Consider the following 16352-nt stretch of genomic DNA (forward strand, 5'->3'; position numbering starts at 1 on the left):
GAGTTCCTCTAGTAAACAGGTGAAAATCTGAAAGATGCAAAACTATAGTTAAAGGAGGTAATATCCCAACACTTCAATGTAAATAAATAATCCCATAAAATAATAAGGTAGAAAAGATACTGTTCTGAATAATAATTATACTAATTATAAACACTTACATAGCACTTATTATTTTCTAGGTACTGTTCAACAAGCTTTTCCATATTGACTCATTTAATCTTCAGAACAATCCAGTGAGGTAGTACTATCATTATCCCCATTTTATAGATGAGGAAACTGAGATGAGGAGAGGTTAAGTAACTTACCCAAGGTCATACAGCTATACTAAATATCTAATCACAAATATGCATAAAGCAATAATCATCCCTTCCATTTATTTAGCATCTGTTATGTATTAAGCACCATTCTGGGTATTTCATATACATTGTTGCCAGTGCTTCAATAATCCTGTTAGAATGGTATTATTACCCCATTTAACAGATGAACCTAAACAGTTTACCTAAGGTCACCACCAGTAAATGGCAGCACCTGGATGAAACCAGGGATCTTTGACATAAAGCTCACGGTCCTTGTGCTCTGTTCTATTGTTTTTCACCTAACATGGAGCAGTAACAGTACATGCTCACAATGCGAATGACAGACGTGCTATGGGGCGTCACTCACTGCTTATAGCCCCCCTCAATGGATAGAGCTTGGAGAAACATGTACATATACAAACTCAGGTATATCACATATCTATAATTATTTTTATATCGATTTATCTGTATATATATTTTTTAAAAAAACCATGAGTTCACACTGATAGTGATCTCAAGAAACTGTGTGTATACATCGTAGAGAATTAATTTGTTAAAGAAAAAGAGAATTTTGATCTTAGATTGTTATGGTGTTGGCCTAAATTGTGAAGAAATAGGTATGATTTTAATAAGTGAGGCTGGAGGTGGAGGAGTGGAACGGTTAGGGTATTGTTTCCAAACAAGAGCATGGCGGAGGGTAACGTGCACAGCATCTGGGGAAGACGGTGACAGACCGGTCTGGCTGGAATGGTAAATACGTGATCTGGAATAATGCTTAAAGTCAACAGGTAAACCCAGTCGGAATGCAAAGGCCCTGAACACCGGGCTGAGAGGTTTGGACCCGGTCCTACAAGGGTACAGGGACCATAGGAAGATTCTGAGACAGAATCCATCTAACGTGAACAGCATTCAAAAACCAAAAACGCGGGAGTGGCATGCAGGAGGGAAGGGACACAGGTGGCAGAGAGATGAGTAAACAGGTCAGTATAATAATCCTTTTCTCTATTATCATTGCCACATTTATTTTTTGTCTTAATGTAAATACATCCAGACCCAGCACACCTGGTCAGAAAAAGGCCTGTATGTCCTTGCAAATGTGAACAGAGAGCCCACAGACATTAGAAAAAGCTGTAATGTTCTTTGTCTTTTTCTCTTATTAGTTTGCCATTTTAAAAAATTATCTGAATTTACACAATGCACAAATTCATGCTTGTGTGTTGCTAAAACACAGGAACAATTCTGCAGTTGACGAGGTAAGACATTCAGGGTGTCCTTTACCTGGCCCTATCCCTGCCGCACCGCCACTCCACGCCCCCACAATGCTTTCTCTTCTCTTCAGAATTAACAACGTTAACAGGGCAGTGAACCATCCCAGACTGCTGCTATGCATTCACCTGTATGTAGGATCTTTGTACGGCCAGCAAGTCAGATCTCAACTCATGTGTTACCTTCTCAGAGACCTTCACTCCCATCACTCTCTGAACACTTCTATTTTTCCACAATTCTTACTACGATCTGAAATTAACTTATAGGTTACTTATTTTTTGTTATTCTTCCCTGACTTGAATATAAGGTCAATGAGAGCAGGAAATTTGTAGATATATATTTTTTGAGACCATCTTGCTCTGTTGCTCAGGCTAGAGTGCAGTGGCGTCATCATAGCTCACTGCAACCTCAAACTCCTGGGCTCAAGCGATCCTCCTGCCTCAGCCTCCCAAGTAGCTAGGACTACAGGTGCACGCCACCATGCCCGGCTAATTTTTCTATCTTCAGTAGAGACGGGGTCTCGCTCTTGCTTACGCTGGTCTTGAACTGCTGACTTCAAGCGATCCTCCCACCTCGACCTCCCGGAGTGCTAGGATTACACGTGTGAGCCACTACACTTAGCCAAAATTTGTGTATCTTATTCACAGTCATATTCTAGCGCCAGTCACATAACTGAGGCTCAATAAATATTATCGAATAAATGGTTATATGTGTACAAATGTTTATATACACACGAACACATACTTTTGCATTTAAAGAAATGTCAATGGAATCATCCTATACGTACTATGCTTTCTACTTTGGGATATTTCCCTTTCATTTTATATGTACAAAGAACAAAGAACATTCTGTTCAATGTGGTATATTCTCAAGTATCCCCTTTGATACTGTTAAAACAGTTTAAGCTAGCAGAGAGAATGATGGACACTTGGAAAGTACTGTTCCTATACAATGCTTTCTTTCTTGGTTTTTAAAAAAATATATATATATACACATTGGGAATTTGTACAAAAATAAATACACATTCTTCATTAAACAGTGTTCTCCCATTTTAACTGTTTTAATCTGAAATTTTAAGTTCATTTGTTTCATTAAATTATTAGCTTAAAATAGGGTGGCACAGGAGAAAATTAAAGTATATCAATTTTTATTTTTGCTTCGATTGTGCCCCCTTGTGGAATTACACATCACTTACATATTCATTTTTATGACGTTTTAACAAAGAGCAGGGTGTGTGTACCCATGTCATAGCTACATTCACACATGCTCCTACCAATGAAGTAGACTCTTCTGATCTTCTGATCTTTGCAAACAAGATTCAGATTGCCTCTGAGTTGGGCAAATCAATGATGGCTTTGTTCAGGATGGTTCTCCTAAGATTCTGGCTCATTAAACTTGTGTTTGGTCTTTGATTTCATCATCTCAGCTATGGGGCCAACTGTTAGATCCGCATGTGGGACGTTTTCCACAGGCCTTGCGTAACTGAAGGTATCTGGTTTCTCTGGCATGTTCTGAGATAATGGCTCTCTCAGATCTTCCATCTGCTTCCATGCTCCCTCTTGGCGTGCTTCCTCCTCTTATCAGGTGTTGCAATCCCCGCCAGCAAGCACACAGTATCCTTCCTTGTTGGCTGTAGACATTCCGTTAGCCATGGCAACTGTCATTTAAAGCAGAGTCTAGTTTCCTAGTCAGATGGTGCCCCCCCAGAGAATGTGTTCTCTGCTAGGGAGTTGATGAAAGCAGGATCATTGTGTCACAAGGAACTGTACCTCTTCACTTGAATTGGACTAATTTTCAAAGAAGGTTTCCCTTTCCTTATATTTGTGACTCTAATCCAACTAACATTTACTGAGTGGACACTGGGTTCAGGGCTCAGAACTTTTATAAGTGTTATATCTTTAAATACTCTCTGCCACTTTTTGAAGCAGTTGTTAAAGCCTTTTTTTTTTATAAGACCATCCATCCATTCTTCTGTCTGTCCATCCATCTATCCATCCATCTTTCCTTCCATTCATCCGTCCAAAAAGTTTTACAGGGTGCTTTCTGTTCATATACACCAGGCACTGCTCTAGGTGCTGGAGATCAAAGATCTTAGCCATGATAGGGCTCACATGCTCATGAGAGAAGCCAAAAAATAAGACAAATAAGTAAATTATGTAGCATTCTAACTTTGAAGATAGTAAGCTAGGGAAAAAGCAAGCAGGGGCAGGGAGCAGTTATAAATACAATAGCCTCACTAAACTGGTGAATCTGAGCAAAGACATATGTTCTATTTTCAACCCCATTTAACAATTAAAGAATGGAAGGTAATGGAAGGAATCTTCCAAAGGTGGAACACTTTGGGAATATTTTCTACACATACAGGAGAAAACATTGGGACTAATAAACTGCAAGAAGTAGGGCAGAATGACTACACTATAGGAGAATCTCAGGCTGTAATCTAGGCTCTAAGATTACCGCAGGAAAAGGATTTTATTTCTCTAAACTTCAGTTTCCTCACTTATAAAGAGGATACAAATAAGTGTATTCCTCAAAGAGCTGTGAAGACTTAATGAAATCATAAACCTAAAGATGCAAGCACGTGGCAAGGGTAGCAGACTGGGTGGTCTTTGGCCACCCACCATACATTCCTCTTTGTTCAGTGGTAAGTCTGGAAGACATGTTTTAAAGCAGTTTCTCAAACTATTTTCAACTGTTAAAAATGCATTGCACAGTAAGAAATGCATGTTTGCCACAATTTTACCACATGCATACATAAATACATAAACAGAAATGTCAAAAATAGTATTTGTCTTTATTATATGTAATGCATCTCCATTATTTTCCATTCTATTCTACTTTATTTTTTAAAAAAAAGCTGATAATAATCCACTAAATTGGTTTCAGGAGTCATTGGTGGGTTATTCCCCACAATTTGAGAAACACAGAATAGTGAAACAATTTAAAAAAAAACTTGGTAAATAACATACATGGGTAAATAGACAGACAGACATATGGACAAATAATAAAACAGTCTATACTTCCCCATCAGGTTTCCTACTCTCAGAGAAAACCGCCAATTTCAATTCTTTAAATTGATTCTCTAGGTATGCACCTACATGTCTCTAAATAATATACCTCATCTATTGGCTTCCTGCCCTGGAAGAACAGGATTTAGCTCTCTTTCACACAAACTGCCAACCCCACTGCACACATATATACACTTCCCACCCCCCAATATAGTTATAGCAAAATTGTTGTTTAGATCAATACACAATATTATCTTATGATGACCACATAAATGCTATTTCCAGTTAAGCCAAGAAATCAACCATATTTTCCCTCTCTGTACAATTCTGTTTCCCTTGGAATTAATAATTGCCCTTTTTTATTGTTAGTTTCCTTGTTTTGTTTTTTTTTAATTTTGATTTTTAAAGATCACTTCTGTTTCATCCTTGTGCAGGGGCCGTGCTAATATTCTTTGTATCGTGCCAAAGTTTGCTGAGGTTTCTATATGTTTATTAAAGTTTCTTCCACAGCTTCCTGGTTCACTCCAACCAGGATGCTGTGCAGCTATCATCACCTTTCCCCTGAGGCTCCTTTCATGTGTCTTTCGTGTGGTAGTCCCTGCTTCTTGGATCCCACGTCTTCCTCTTTTTTGATGTACCCCATTTTGGTGGAGCATGTTATCTAGTAGCTCTTTGAGAGAGAACTCATAGGAGGCTAAATATTTTGAAGCTGTGCATATTTGAAAATGTCTCAATGTTCCCATATACTTGATTTGTAGTTTGGCTGGGTATAGAATTCTAGATTGGAAATAAGGTTGCCTATGAATTTTAAAGGCATTCCTCCAATATTTCAGCACTTTGCACATTGCTGTCAAGGAGTTTGAAGCCTGTCCGATTTCTGGTCCTTTGATGTGACCTTTTATCCCCTTCTGATAGCTAATATTATCTTCCTTTTCTCTCTATTGTTCTGAAAGTTCAAGTCAATCTGCCTGATGCTGTATGGATTTTTTTTTTCATCAAATGTGATTAAGTCTTTGGTGGATTCTCTCAATCTGGGAATTTATATCTTCTTGTTCTAGGAAATTTTCTTAAATTAATTTCACTGTTGATTTCCTACCCTTTGTGTTCTCTCATTTTTCTTTCCCAAGCTCTTACTTTTCAGATGTTGGACCAGTCCTCTTTCTGATCATTTTATTGCTGTTCTCCATCTCTTTAGCTTTTGTTTGATTTTTGCTCTACTTTGAGAAAGATTTCCTCAATTTTTTCTTCCAGTTCTTCTATTGAGTTGTTCATTTCTGCTATATTTTGAATGTACAAGAGTTTACATCCTCTAAATATTTGATTTTTAAATAGAATCCCATGCGTCTTTCATACATGTAATGTTTTATTTCTGAGGATCCTAATGATAATTTCTTTAGAAGTTTAATTCATCCTGCATATGTTATTTTCTCTAGGTTGATATTCTCTGTTTTGAACCCTGTCTTTCCTATTAGGGGTGTCTTCAAATGTCTAGTGATTGCTGAATTGCTATTCACACTGAAGAGCTGTTTAGAAGTAGGAGGAGGGGGCCTGTCAGCTGAGCACGTCAGTGGAGCAAACTCTGGTGGGCCACCCTAATGGGGCATCCTCTGATGTCAGTATCCTTAAATCCTCACAGCTATTTCTTCCAAATTCCTGTCTGGAAGGCATAATTTTCTTTGCAAGGTTCTGGGGTCTATGTGAGAAAAAAAAGCCTGAGGTTTTAACACTCATATGGAAGTTTCTAATTGAATCTCATGTTTTCAACATGATGCCCTCAACTATGCCTGGATTCTCCTAGTCCAGGGACGCTCTTTTTCACCTTTGTTAGCAATGCAACTTTCAGTATTTTTCCCAAGGAGGGGAGAGTCAGATTCCCAGTTAAATGGTATAAAACAGGCAATCTGGGGATCCAACTGCTTCACCAACTGAGAGGCAACAAAACCTCCTGATTTTAGGCTCATCTCACTGCCCTTCCCAGAGGTAGCTGGTGTCACCAATCCATTGGCTTTTGAGCGGTTTGGTCATATATATCATTTGCTCCTAGGCTTTCCCCACTGGTAGTTCAGCTGTTTCAGGTTGACTAAGTTGGTTAACATCACTCAAAATTTACTTTAAGGTTTAATTGCCATTGCCGCCTCTCCTGTTCTTTTTGTCCTAGAATAGACTTATGCTCTTTAAAAAATTAATTATCAGCTGGACGTGGTGGGCTAGCCTGTAGTCCTAGCTACTCAGGAGGCTGCTATGATTGCGCCACTGCACTCCAGCTGGGGTGACAGAGAAAGACCCCTGAAAAGAAAGACAGAAAAGGAAGGAAGGAAGGAAGGAAGGAAGGAAGGAAGGAAGGAGGAAGGAAGGAAGGAAGGGACAAGAAAGACAGGAAGGAAGAAAAGAAAGAAAGAAGGAAAGAAAGAGAGAGGGAGAGAGGAAAGAAAGAAAAAATTATCAATTTTAGGGTAGTTTTAGGAAAGAATTAATATAAATGCAAATGATTTGCTTGCCATCTCTAACCAAACACAAGCCTAGTTGGCTAAGCTTCTCTTCCATTCTGAGAGCTCCCACCGTCCTTTCAGTCAAGTCTTTTTCTGATTAACCCAGCCTAAGTTAATTATGATTGCCTGCGGTGAAAGAACTATGTTACTATAGGTAATCAACAAATATTCATAACACACATGCTGACTCTTCAGTTTTAGAACTACTGGGATGGTAATTATGCTGGGGTCAAAAAGACAATTCCCTAAATGTGACTGATGTCATAATAGCAGTGTTATCTGCTGGGGCATGATACAAGTGTTCTGTGTTGGTTATGGCTTGGCCAACTGGGCCAAAAAAATGTTGCTGCTATCAACTAAGATAAGGTACTTTTTGGGAAAAGAGTTAATGAGTTCAGTAGTGTCATGCCATATATCAGTCCCATAAAAATAGCAGCTAACACTTACTGTGTGCAAGGCATTGCTTCTTAGGGTGTTAAATGTATTAACTAATTTAAATTTTCACAACACTGCAAGATAGGTAATATTCTTATCCCAATTTTACATATGAGTAAATTAAGGCAAAGAAAAGTTAAATTATTATTTCCTCTGGTTACAAAATGGTAAGTGGTAGAAGTAAGATTTGAACATATTTGGGCTGCTTTCAGAGCCTGTAGTCTTAACAACTACACTATACTGTCTCTATATATCTCTAATTAATTTCTGTCTCCATTAAATGCTCCCTAATACTATGGCTATTACATTTTCTAAAGGCCACATCTTCTTATACCTTATTTGATACTCCTCACCGTAACAAAGTAAATGGACCTCTCTGATGGCTGAGAGGAGACCGTTAAGACAAGTAGACGGTTATTGTTTGCCCTCCCAGCACAGCTTCCTCCATCTTCTGACAAGAGCAGCTGCGGTAAAGTTCTTTCCTGTGGTCAAACCAAATCCACGTGGTTTCAATGCAGTTGATCCTTGTTGCTCATGGGAGAGAACGTGACTCAAGTGGAGCCAATTTATGTGTCCTGTCTTCCTGGACATAACGATTGCTTCAGGGATGAGTATAATACATGAATCATGACCTTGGATTAGACAATGGTTTCTTAGATATGACACCAAAAGCATAACAACAAAAGACAAAATAGATAACTTCGAATTCATCAAAGTTAAATACTTTTGTGTTTCAAAGGACACTATGAAGAAAGTGAAAAGACGATCCACAGAATTCAAATTTGTCCATTTTATCTAAGTCATCTAATTTGTCAACCTACAGTTATTCACAGTATTGCTTTATAATCCTTTTAGTTTGGTAACATTGGTAGTTATGTCCCTTCTTTCCTTTCTGATTTCAGTAATTTGAGTCCTCTGTTTTTTCTTGCTCAGTCTACCTAAAAGTTTGTCAATTTTATTGATATTTTCAAAGAACAAACTTCTGGTTTTGTTGTTATCCTCTAGGTGGAAGGTTGGGTTATTGATTTGAGATCTTTCCTTATTTGTACTCTTGCAGTTTACAACCACAAATTTCCCTCTAAACCTTATTTTAGCCGCATCTCCTAAGTGTCGGTATGTTTTGTCTTCATTTTCATTCTAATTTCCCTTGTAATTTCTTCTTTAAGTCATTGGTTATTTATGTATGTATGTATGTATTTATTTGAGACAGAGTCTCGCTCTATCACCTGGGCTAGAGTACAGTGGAATCAACCTAGCTCACAGCAACCTCAAACTCCTGGGCTCAAGCGATTATCCTGCCTCAGCATCCCGAGTAGCTGGGACTACAGGTGTGCACCACCACACCCAGCTAATTTTTCTATTTTTGTTAGAGACAGGGTCTCACTCTTGCTCAGGTGGGTCTTGAACTCCTGAGCTCAAGCAATCCTCCTGCCTCGGCCTCCCAGAGTGCTAGCGTCATTGGTTATTTAGGAGTGTATTAAATTTCCATGAATTTGTGAACTTCCCAAATATTCTTCTGTTACTGACTACGAATTTCCATTCTATTGTGGTCAGAGAACATACTTTGTATAAATTCAATCCTTTGAAGCTTATTGTGGGTTCTTTTATGGACCAGCATGTGGTCTATCCTGGAGAATGTTCCACGTTCACTCAGAAGAATATGTGTTTTGCTGGTCTTGGGTGGAGTGTTCTACAGATGTCTGCTGGGTCAACTGGTTATAGAGTTATTCTTCTATTTCCTTGTTGATATTCTACTTGGTTGTTCAATTCATTATTGAAAGTAGGATTAATGAAGTCTCCCACTATTATTGATGGATTGCCTACTTCTTTTTCCAATTCTGTCAGTTTTTGCTTCACGTATTTTGTAGGTCTGTTGTTAGGTGCATATATGTTTATAAGTGTTATACCTTCTTGATGGATTGATACTTCTATCATTAAAAATATTTCTGTTTATCTTTAGTAATGTTTCTTTTTTCCCTAAAATTCTATTTTGCCTGATATTATTATAAGCACTCCAGCTTTCCTGTGGTTGCTGTTTGCATATCTTTTTCCACCCTTGTATTTCTAACCTATTTGTTTCTTTGAACCTAAAGTGTGCCTTCTATAGATGGCACTCAGTTGAACTGTATTCTTTATCTATTATCTCTGACAGTCTCTGCCTTTTAATTGGATTGTTTTATCCATTCACAGTCAATGTTATATTTATACAGTGGAATTTATGTTTGCCACTTAACTATTTGTTTTCCATTTGTCCCATGTCTTCTTTGTTCCTTTATAGTTTCTTTCCTGCTTTCTTTTGCATTAAGTGAATATATTCTAATATAGCATTTCAATTTAATAATTTTTTTCATTTTTGGGGGGGAGTTATTTCCTTAGTGGAACACAAATTGCTTCACAGTCTAATCCAATTAAATTGAAACCAATTTGAAGTTTTGATGGCAGTCTGTGAAGCTAGTTCTGACATCAGGAGGGCATATTTTACCTGCCTTTCCCCCTGGTTCTCCCTTGTAAACTAACTGGCCCATGGTTTTGCTTGTTGTTCTTAAGGAGCTACAAGCCTCCCCTTAATTAAGAAAAGTCTTTACTTCTTCACCACATTTGCCTGGAATTTAGGCTCTGCATCACATAGCTGGTAGAAATGAGAAATGCTGATGGTCTGCCCCTCCCAAGAAGATATTATATCCCTCAACTGGGAGCTGGGGAGAAAGAACTGCCTGAAGTTCGCTTTTCATCTACTCAGCTGGAAAGGGGGAGAGAGGGAGTGGGTCATAGTTCAAATCTCACAGATTCTCACTATTCTTACCAAGTTTTGTTAGATTTTCTTTCTTTTTCTTTCTCTCTCTCTCTTCCTCCCTCCCTCCCTCCCTCCCTCCCTCCCTCTCTCTCTCTCTCTCTTTCTTTCTTTCTTTCTTTCTTTCTTTCTTTCTTTCTTTCTTTCTTTCTTTCTTTCTTTCTTTTCTTTCTTTTCTTTCTTTCCTTCCTTCTCTTTCTTTTCTTTCTTTCATAGTAAAGACGGGTTCTTGCTCTTGCTCAGGCTGGTCTTGAACTCCTGACCTGAAGTGATCCTCTCACCTTGGCCTCCCAGAGTGCTAGGATTACAGATGTGAGCCACCATACCTGGCCAGATTTTCTTAAATAAATGTTTCTTCATTTGTTTAGGTCTTTAGGACGATTTCCAATTAGATAGTTATTTGCAATTTAGATAGTTATTTAAAAAAATAATTTTTACCAGTTGTGCTTATTTCACTGGGGAGCAATTCCACAGAGCTCCTCATGCTACCATTTTGGAGGCTGCCACCTTGCCATGCTCTTTTTCTGAGAGAGAGAGAGAGAGAGAGAGAGAGAGAGACCGACCTGATGACATTATGTGAGCCCCTGGATCTAGCTGTGCTTGGAATCAGCCGTATTGTCTGTGCTTTGCAGTTAGATAAGCCAATAAACTAATTTCCTTCTTTGCTTAGCTAGTTGGAACTGAGTTTTTTCTCACATGTAACCAAGAGTTGTAGCTAATACATTGAATGTCAAACTTTTAATACTGTGCAAGTAAATGATAAGTACTATGGAAACTTTTTCAACAAAATTGATATCTAGGGTCATTTCATATAATCATTTCAGCAGCTAATCTCATTCCAATAATTTATGGCCTCCTGGTGCTTGATGAAATGTATAGACGTCATTTATGGTGATTCTAATTGATGTTCCTCTTAATAAGGATTTTTAATATATTCTTATACGTCTGTCAATATTTGCTAATATCCAAAGGGTTGGTTCCAAGGATGTCTCAATGTTAATTGCTAATGCTGAGGTATAATATTAATAATAATACAGAGGTCTGACCTTAATTATAAAAAGTTCTAAAAAGTATGATGAGACTCCCTTTTCCATTAGCCCACAGCTAACTCATTAATATATCTCTGGTAAACATACAGACTTCTAAACACTGGAACCAGGTACAGGCCTCTTTAACAAAACAGAAGTAGAAAAGGGAAGATTATATGTGTTGTCCTTAATGTGATATCTAAAATCTAGGTAATGTAAAATTTTTATTTATTTGGCATGGTACTCCTTTAAAATATTAAAGAATGAGACAAGTTTCTTAGAAATATGGAGTCAGAAAACTTTCAGAATAAATTTGTAGGCCAAGGCTATGTTAAATAATAAGAGACTGAGAAGAAGAGTCACACTCAATTGAGGTTTTTAACATTTTTTAAAATATTATGACTAAATAAACAATATTTATTGTTGAGCTATGTATAGTTCTATGGTGACATTTCCTTTCTTGTACAACACTTTTCCTGGAGTTAATCAATTGCCTAATTTTTTCATTTTCCTTTTTTTTTTTTTTTTTGAGACAGAGTCTTACTCTGTTAGAGTGCCATGGCATCAGCCTAGCTCACAGCAACCTCAAACTCCTGGGCTCAAGCGATTCTACTGCCCCAGTCTCCCGAGTAGCTGGACTACAGGCATGTACCACCATACCCGGTGAATTTTTCTGTATATTTTTAGTTGTCCAGCTAATTTCTTGCTATTTTTGGTAGAGACAGGGTCTCACTCTTGCTCAGGCTGGTCTCGAACTCCTTAACTCAAACTATCCTCCCGCCTCAGCCTCCCAGAGTGCTGGGATTACAGGCATGAGCCACCGCGCCCGGCCCTAATTTTTTCATTTTCTTTGTCTTCTACGTACCTATCAATTCGTTGATCACTAAACCCACAATAGCACTCTACTGCCAATCCCTTTTTTTCTTCTTGAGACATTTCCCCTGCAGCCTTTGTCCTCCTGCCCCTTTCAGGCACACCTGCTCTCAAGGATTTCTGGGTATTCCTTCCCCATCATTCTGGGAGTCCCATTACTTTTTTCTTGTATCTTATTGCCTCTCTCTTGCACCCTATGCCTTGTTTTTGCTTTCCCCGCCTCATGTTATTGAAATGCATCCTCTGCTAGCTTCCTGTGAAAAGATGCATGGTGGGTAACATTTTTGAAAAATTCACTGTCTAAAACTGTTTTCATTCTAAGTTCATACTTGATTGACAGTTTGGGCATTTTCTCTCCGACTGTTAAAGTCATTGCTTCATTTGTGTATAATTTCCAGTGCTGAAGTCAAGAAGTCAAAATCTATTATAATAAAGCTTAGCTTTACCATTAGTGGTCTAAAATTTCACGTTTTTAAAATAGCACCTGAACAACTGTAAGGATAAACCCTGGTGTGGTCCTTTTTCAGCCATGTTGCTGGGTACTCAGTGGGCTCTTTAATTTGAAAACTTACATCCTGCATTTCAGCAAAACTGTCTTGTATCCTTTCTCAGATAGCTTCTTCCCCTCCATTTTTCCTGTTCTCTCTTGCTTCTGTGCCTACTAAACTAATGTTGGACCTCTTGGATTGATCTTTATTCTGTTCTTTCGTCTCCTATTATCCACCTTGTAGTCTTTTTGCTCCACTTTCCATGTAAAGTTGATGGTATTGTCTTTCTTGCCATTTCTGAATATCCCCTCCTTATAAAACATCTCATTTATTTGATTATAGATAGCATAGCTTTTCTATTCTAAAGTGTCCTGCTGCTGCATTGTCTCTGCTTCCTCGGGGAATTTTCTTCTTGATTATTTTGTTCTGTCTTAAATGTTGAAAGATTTTCTCAACCATCTGGATGTCCCATGGATGCCTCAGTTGAGGTTTATCCTGAGATTTTTATATTTCCTTTACAGCTATAATTTTATCCTGTCTCTCTTGATAACTTTCTTCCCCACTTCCTTCCTTGAATGTGTATACTTATGACAAGTGTTGGGAGCAAGAAAGACATCAGACATTATAATCTTGAAGCTTATTAAAACTTGGTAAAAACAAAACAAACAAAAACAACTTTTCTCCCTAGGTCCCTAAGTGAGGTCTGGATAGCACCTTACCCTACCTCACATAATTATTTTGGGTACCACTTACCAATAAAGTCTTTGAAGATTCTACAGTACAGTGATCTCTGTCGTGTTTTAAATATCTCCAGGCTCCCCAGAGGACCACAATTACTGAGAAGTCTTTATAATTAAACAGGTACAACATGTAGCAAAATGCACAGATCTATTATAAAAATCTCACTACTTCCAATTAATTGAGGGAAAGGTGATATGAATTCATAAAACTCACTTATTCTCATAGGAGTAAAGGCCTTCTGTCCTTTACTTAAAAGAAAGGGAAAAGTCTTCCAGGATCAGTTTGATGAACAAATTTGATTTATTTGTAATTGGCATATTATTTTGAATATTTTAAACTCCTGGATTACCTGAAAGAAATATGCATTTTACAGAGGTAATCAAGCCATTTGCAATTTAGTTTGCATTCATAATGATCCCACTCCTAGGACCATTATTCACAGAAGTCCACTGATTTCTAGGACTTCAGCTGGAGCCTATTTTACTAAATGAAGTATCACAAGAATGGAAAAACAAGCACCACATGTACTTTCCATTAAACTGGTACTAAACGATCAACACTTATGTGCACGTATGGAAGTTAACATTCACTGGGGATCGGGCAGGTGGGAGGGGGGAGGAGGGGATGGGTAAATTTACACCTAATGGGTGCGGTGTGCACGGTCTAGGATGGGTATGCTTGTAGCTCCCACTCGGGAGATACAAATGCAATATATGTAACCTAAACGTTTGTACCCCTGTAAAAATTTTGAAATTAAAAAAAATTAAAAAAAATCTTGAATTGTTGAGATCTGAATTCTGCTCATTGTACTTGAGGATCTAACAGGCTTGATTTGCAAAGACTTGGATATTATTCTGACAGTTAAATCTTAGTTGAGAAAGGGTCTCTCCTGCAGGTTTAGGGTAAATGACAGCCTCTCAGAAAATGGGTGAGACTATGGTCCTTAGTTAACTCACCGCCTGCTAGGATGTCTGCATTTTAGGGTCTTCATTTTCTCTGTGCTGACTCAGCAGCACACCTGATTTGGGTTTACAGGGATGCATTTCAAGGAAAACATGACCTAGGCTTTATTTCAAATTACACTGAAGATCAGTACATCTCACTCATGCCCCCCCCCAAAATGCCATGTTCATAATGTGCTGTTATGATATACAACTGGGAGAAAGTAAATGTCCTGTCAACCACAATCTCTCTTTATTATTTTTAAGGAAGGGCTAGTTTCCATTATCAGAAGCAGATAAGGAATGCCAGCACCTATTTGTCATTCAAAACAAAACACTGACTTAGCTGGGAATGAATGAAAACAATCAGGTGGTAGGTTTGTTTTTCTAATAGTGGTAATAAGGTCACAATTCAAGGTCAGAGAAAGTACAAACGTGGTTCCACTGGATTGCTAATATTTTGGATAGAGTAGGCAATTTCCAAGCATTAACTTTGGCTTCTTAACACTTCTTTTTTTCCTAAAATGGAGATAAGAAGCAGAAACCTAACATTTTTTCTCACTTTCTCAAATGGTAATTCATTTTTACATCACCAACCTAGAGATTTTAGTACCAATTTGAGGTAAACTTTTCTTACCCCAGTTTTTATGCAATTAATCCTATCTCACAACATGTATAAAGGTCTGTGGCAGGTGAAAACCAGGTGACTTAATGAGTGAGTGAGCTGGGGCAGCGAATCAGCACCAATACATCCAAGCTTTGTCCTGCTCACAGGTCTCTGTGTAGGAAACGCTAACGGTGCCACTTGCCATTTAGGGCTTCCAGACCAACAGATGGGAGGACCTCCTCTGCCTGAATGTCCCCAGGCACTTCAAAATCAAAATATGACTCAAACTCATCTTCTCCCTTTACCAAAAATGCTTTTCTTCCAGTCTTTTCCATCTCTAAATGATATTGCTATCCATTTCTTAGGTTGAACCATAACAAAGTGCCTTTTGTGTAGGTCATGAATGGTTGAATATTGGCAATTTCAAATGGATCGACCTTAATAGTTGTTCAGGTCAGAAACCTGGGTGAAATCCTTTTCACTTCCCTCCCCTTCAATGATTACAATGAGCCTTGTGGCACAGTGGGTCATGCCCATAATCCAAGCACTTTGGGAGGCCAAGGGGGGAGGACTGCTTAAGGCCAGGAGTTTGAGACCAGCCTGGACAACATATTGAGACCCCATCTCTACAAACAACAGAAAACAAAACTAAATAAACAAACAAACAAAACCCCCACCTGTTTACAATGAACCAATCAAAGGGCTGGTAAATTCTATTTCTCAGGCAGGTTCCGAATCCATCTCTAAGGCAACCACCCTAGCCCAAGCCATCATGGACTGGCCTCACCAATTCCACTGTCCACACTGCAATGAACCAGTAGGTCCTCTTTAAAACACAAGTCAGATCATCCCACTTCCATGCTAGAAATCATCCAATGGCTTCCCACTGCCCTTAAGACAAGGACCAGACACTCTAACATGGCTTATAGGGCCTGCTGATTTCTTCAATCCCATCTCACTTTCAATTTTCTGGTTACTGTGACCTTTTATTTTCTTAAACATGTCCTTTCCCAGGTCAGGGTCTTTGTAGGTACTGTTCTATCTGCCTGGAGCCCTTCTCTCTCTAATCACCCCCAGACCCTTGGCAGCCAGCAATCCCTACTTCTCAATTATACTCATGTCTCAGCATCAATGGCACTGCCTCAAGAGAACCTCCTGCAGTCTCTCCCAGACCAGGATGGAACCCCACGTTACATACATCCACGAGACTGTTCTCCACCTCAGCACGGATCATACTTTCAATTACTTATTCAATGCCCTGCTAGACTCAAGCTCCAAGGGAGCAGGACCAGGGCTGTCTTATCATCATCACTAAGCCAGGGCCTGGCACCTAATGGGCACTCAACAAATGTTTATTGGAGGCATGAATCCTTCACAAATATCAAGGCT

General features: G+C 38.6%; 1 protein-coding gene and 1 non-coding gene across 2 annotated transcripts in view; both read right to left on the reverse strand.

Annotated features, from left to right (window-relative positions):
* GXYLT2 (glucoside xylosyltransferase 2) overlaps positions 1-16352 on the reverse strand; it is an 82611-nt gene that overhangs the window by 34615 nt on the left and 31644 nt on the right. The gene's annotated exons all lie outside the window — the stretch shown is intronic.
* LOC123623674 lies at positions 4960-5068 on the reverse strand. Its single transcript, XR_006729965.1, has one exon. It is a non-coding gene; the product is annotated as a U6 spliceosomal RNA (small nuclear RNA).

This window comes from Lemur catta, chromosome 18, assembly GCF_020740605.2.
Source record: "Lemur catta isolate mLemCat1 chromosome 18, mLemCat1.pri, whole genome shotgun sequence".
Lineage (NCBI taxonomy): Eukaryota > Metazoa > Chordata > Mammalia > Primates > Lemuridae > Lemur > Lemur catta.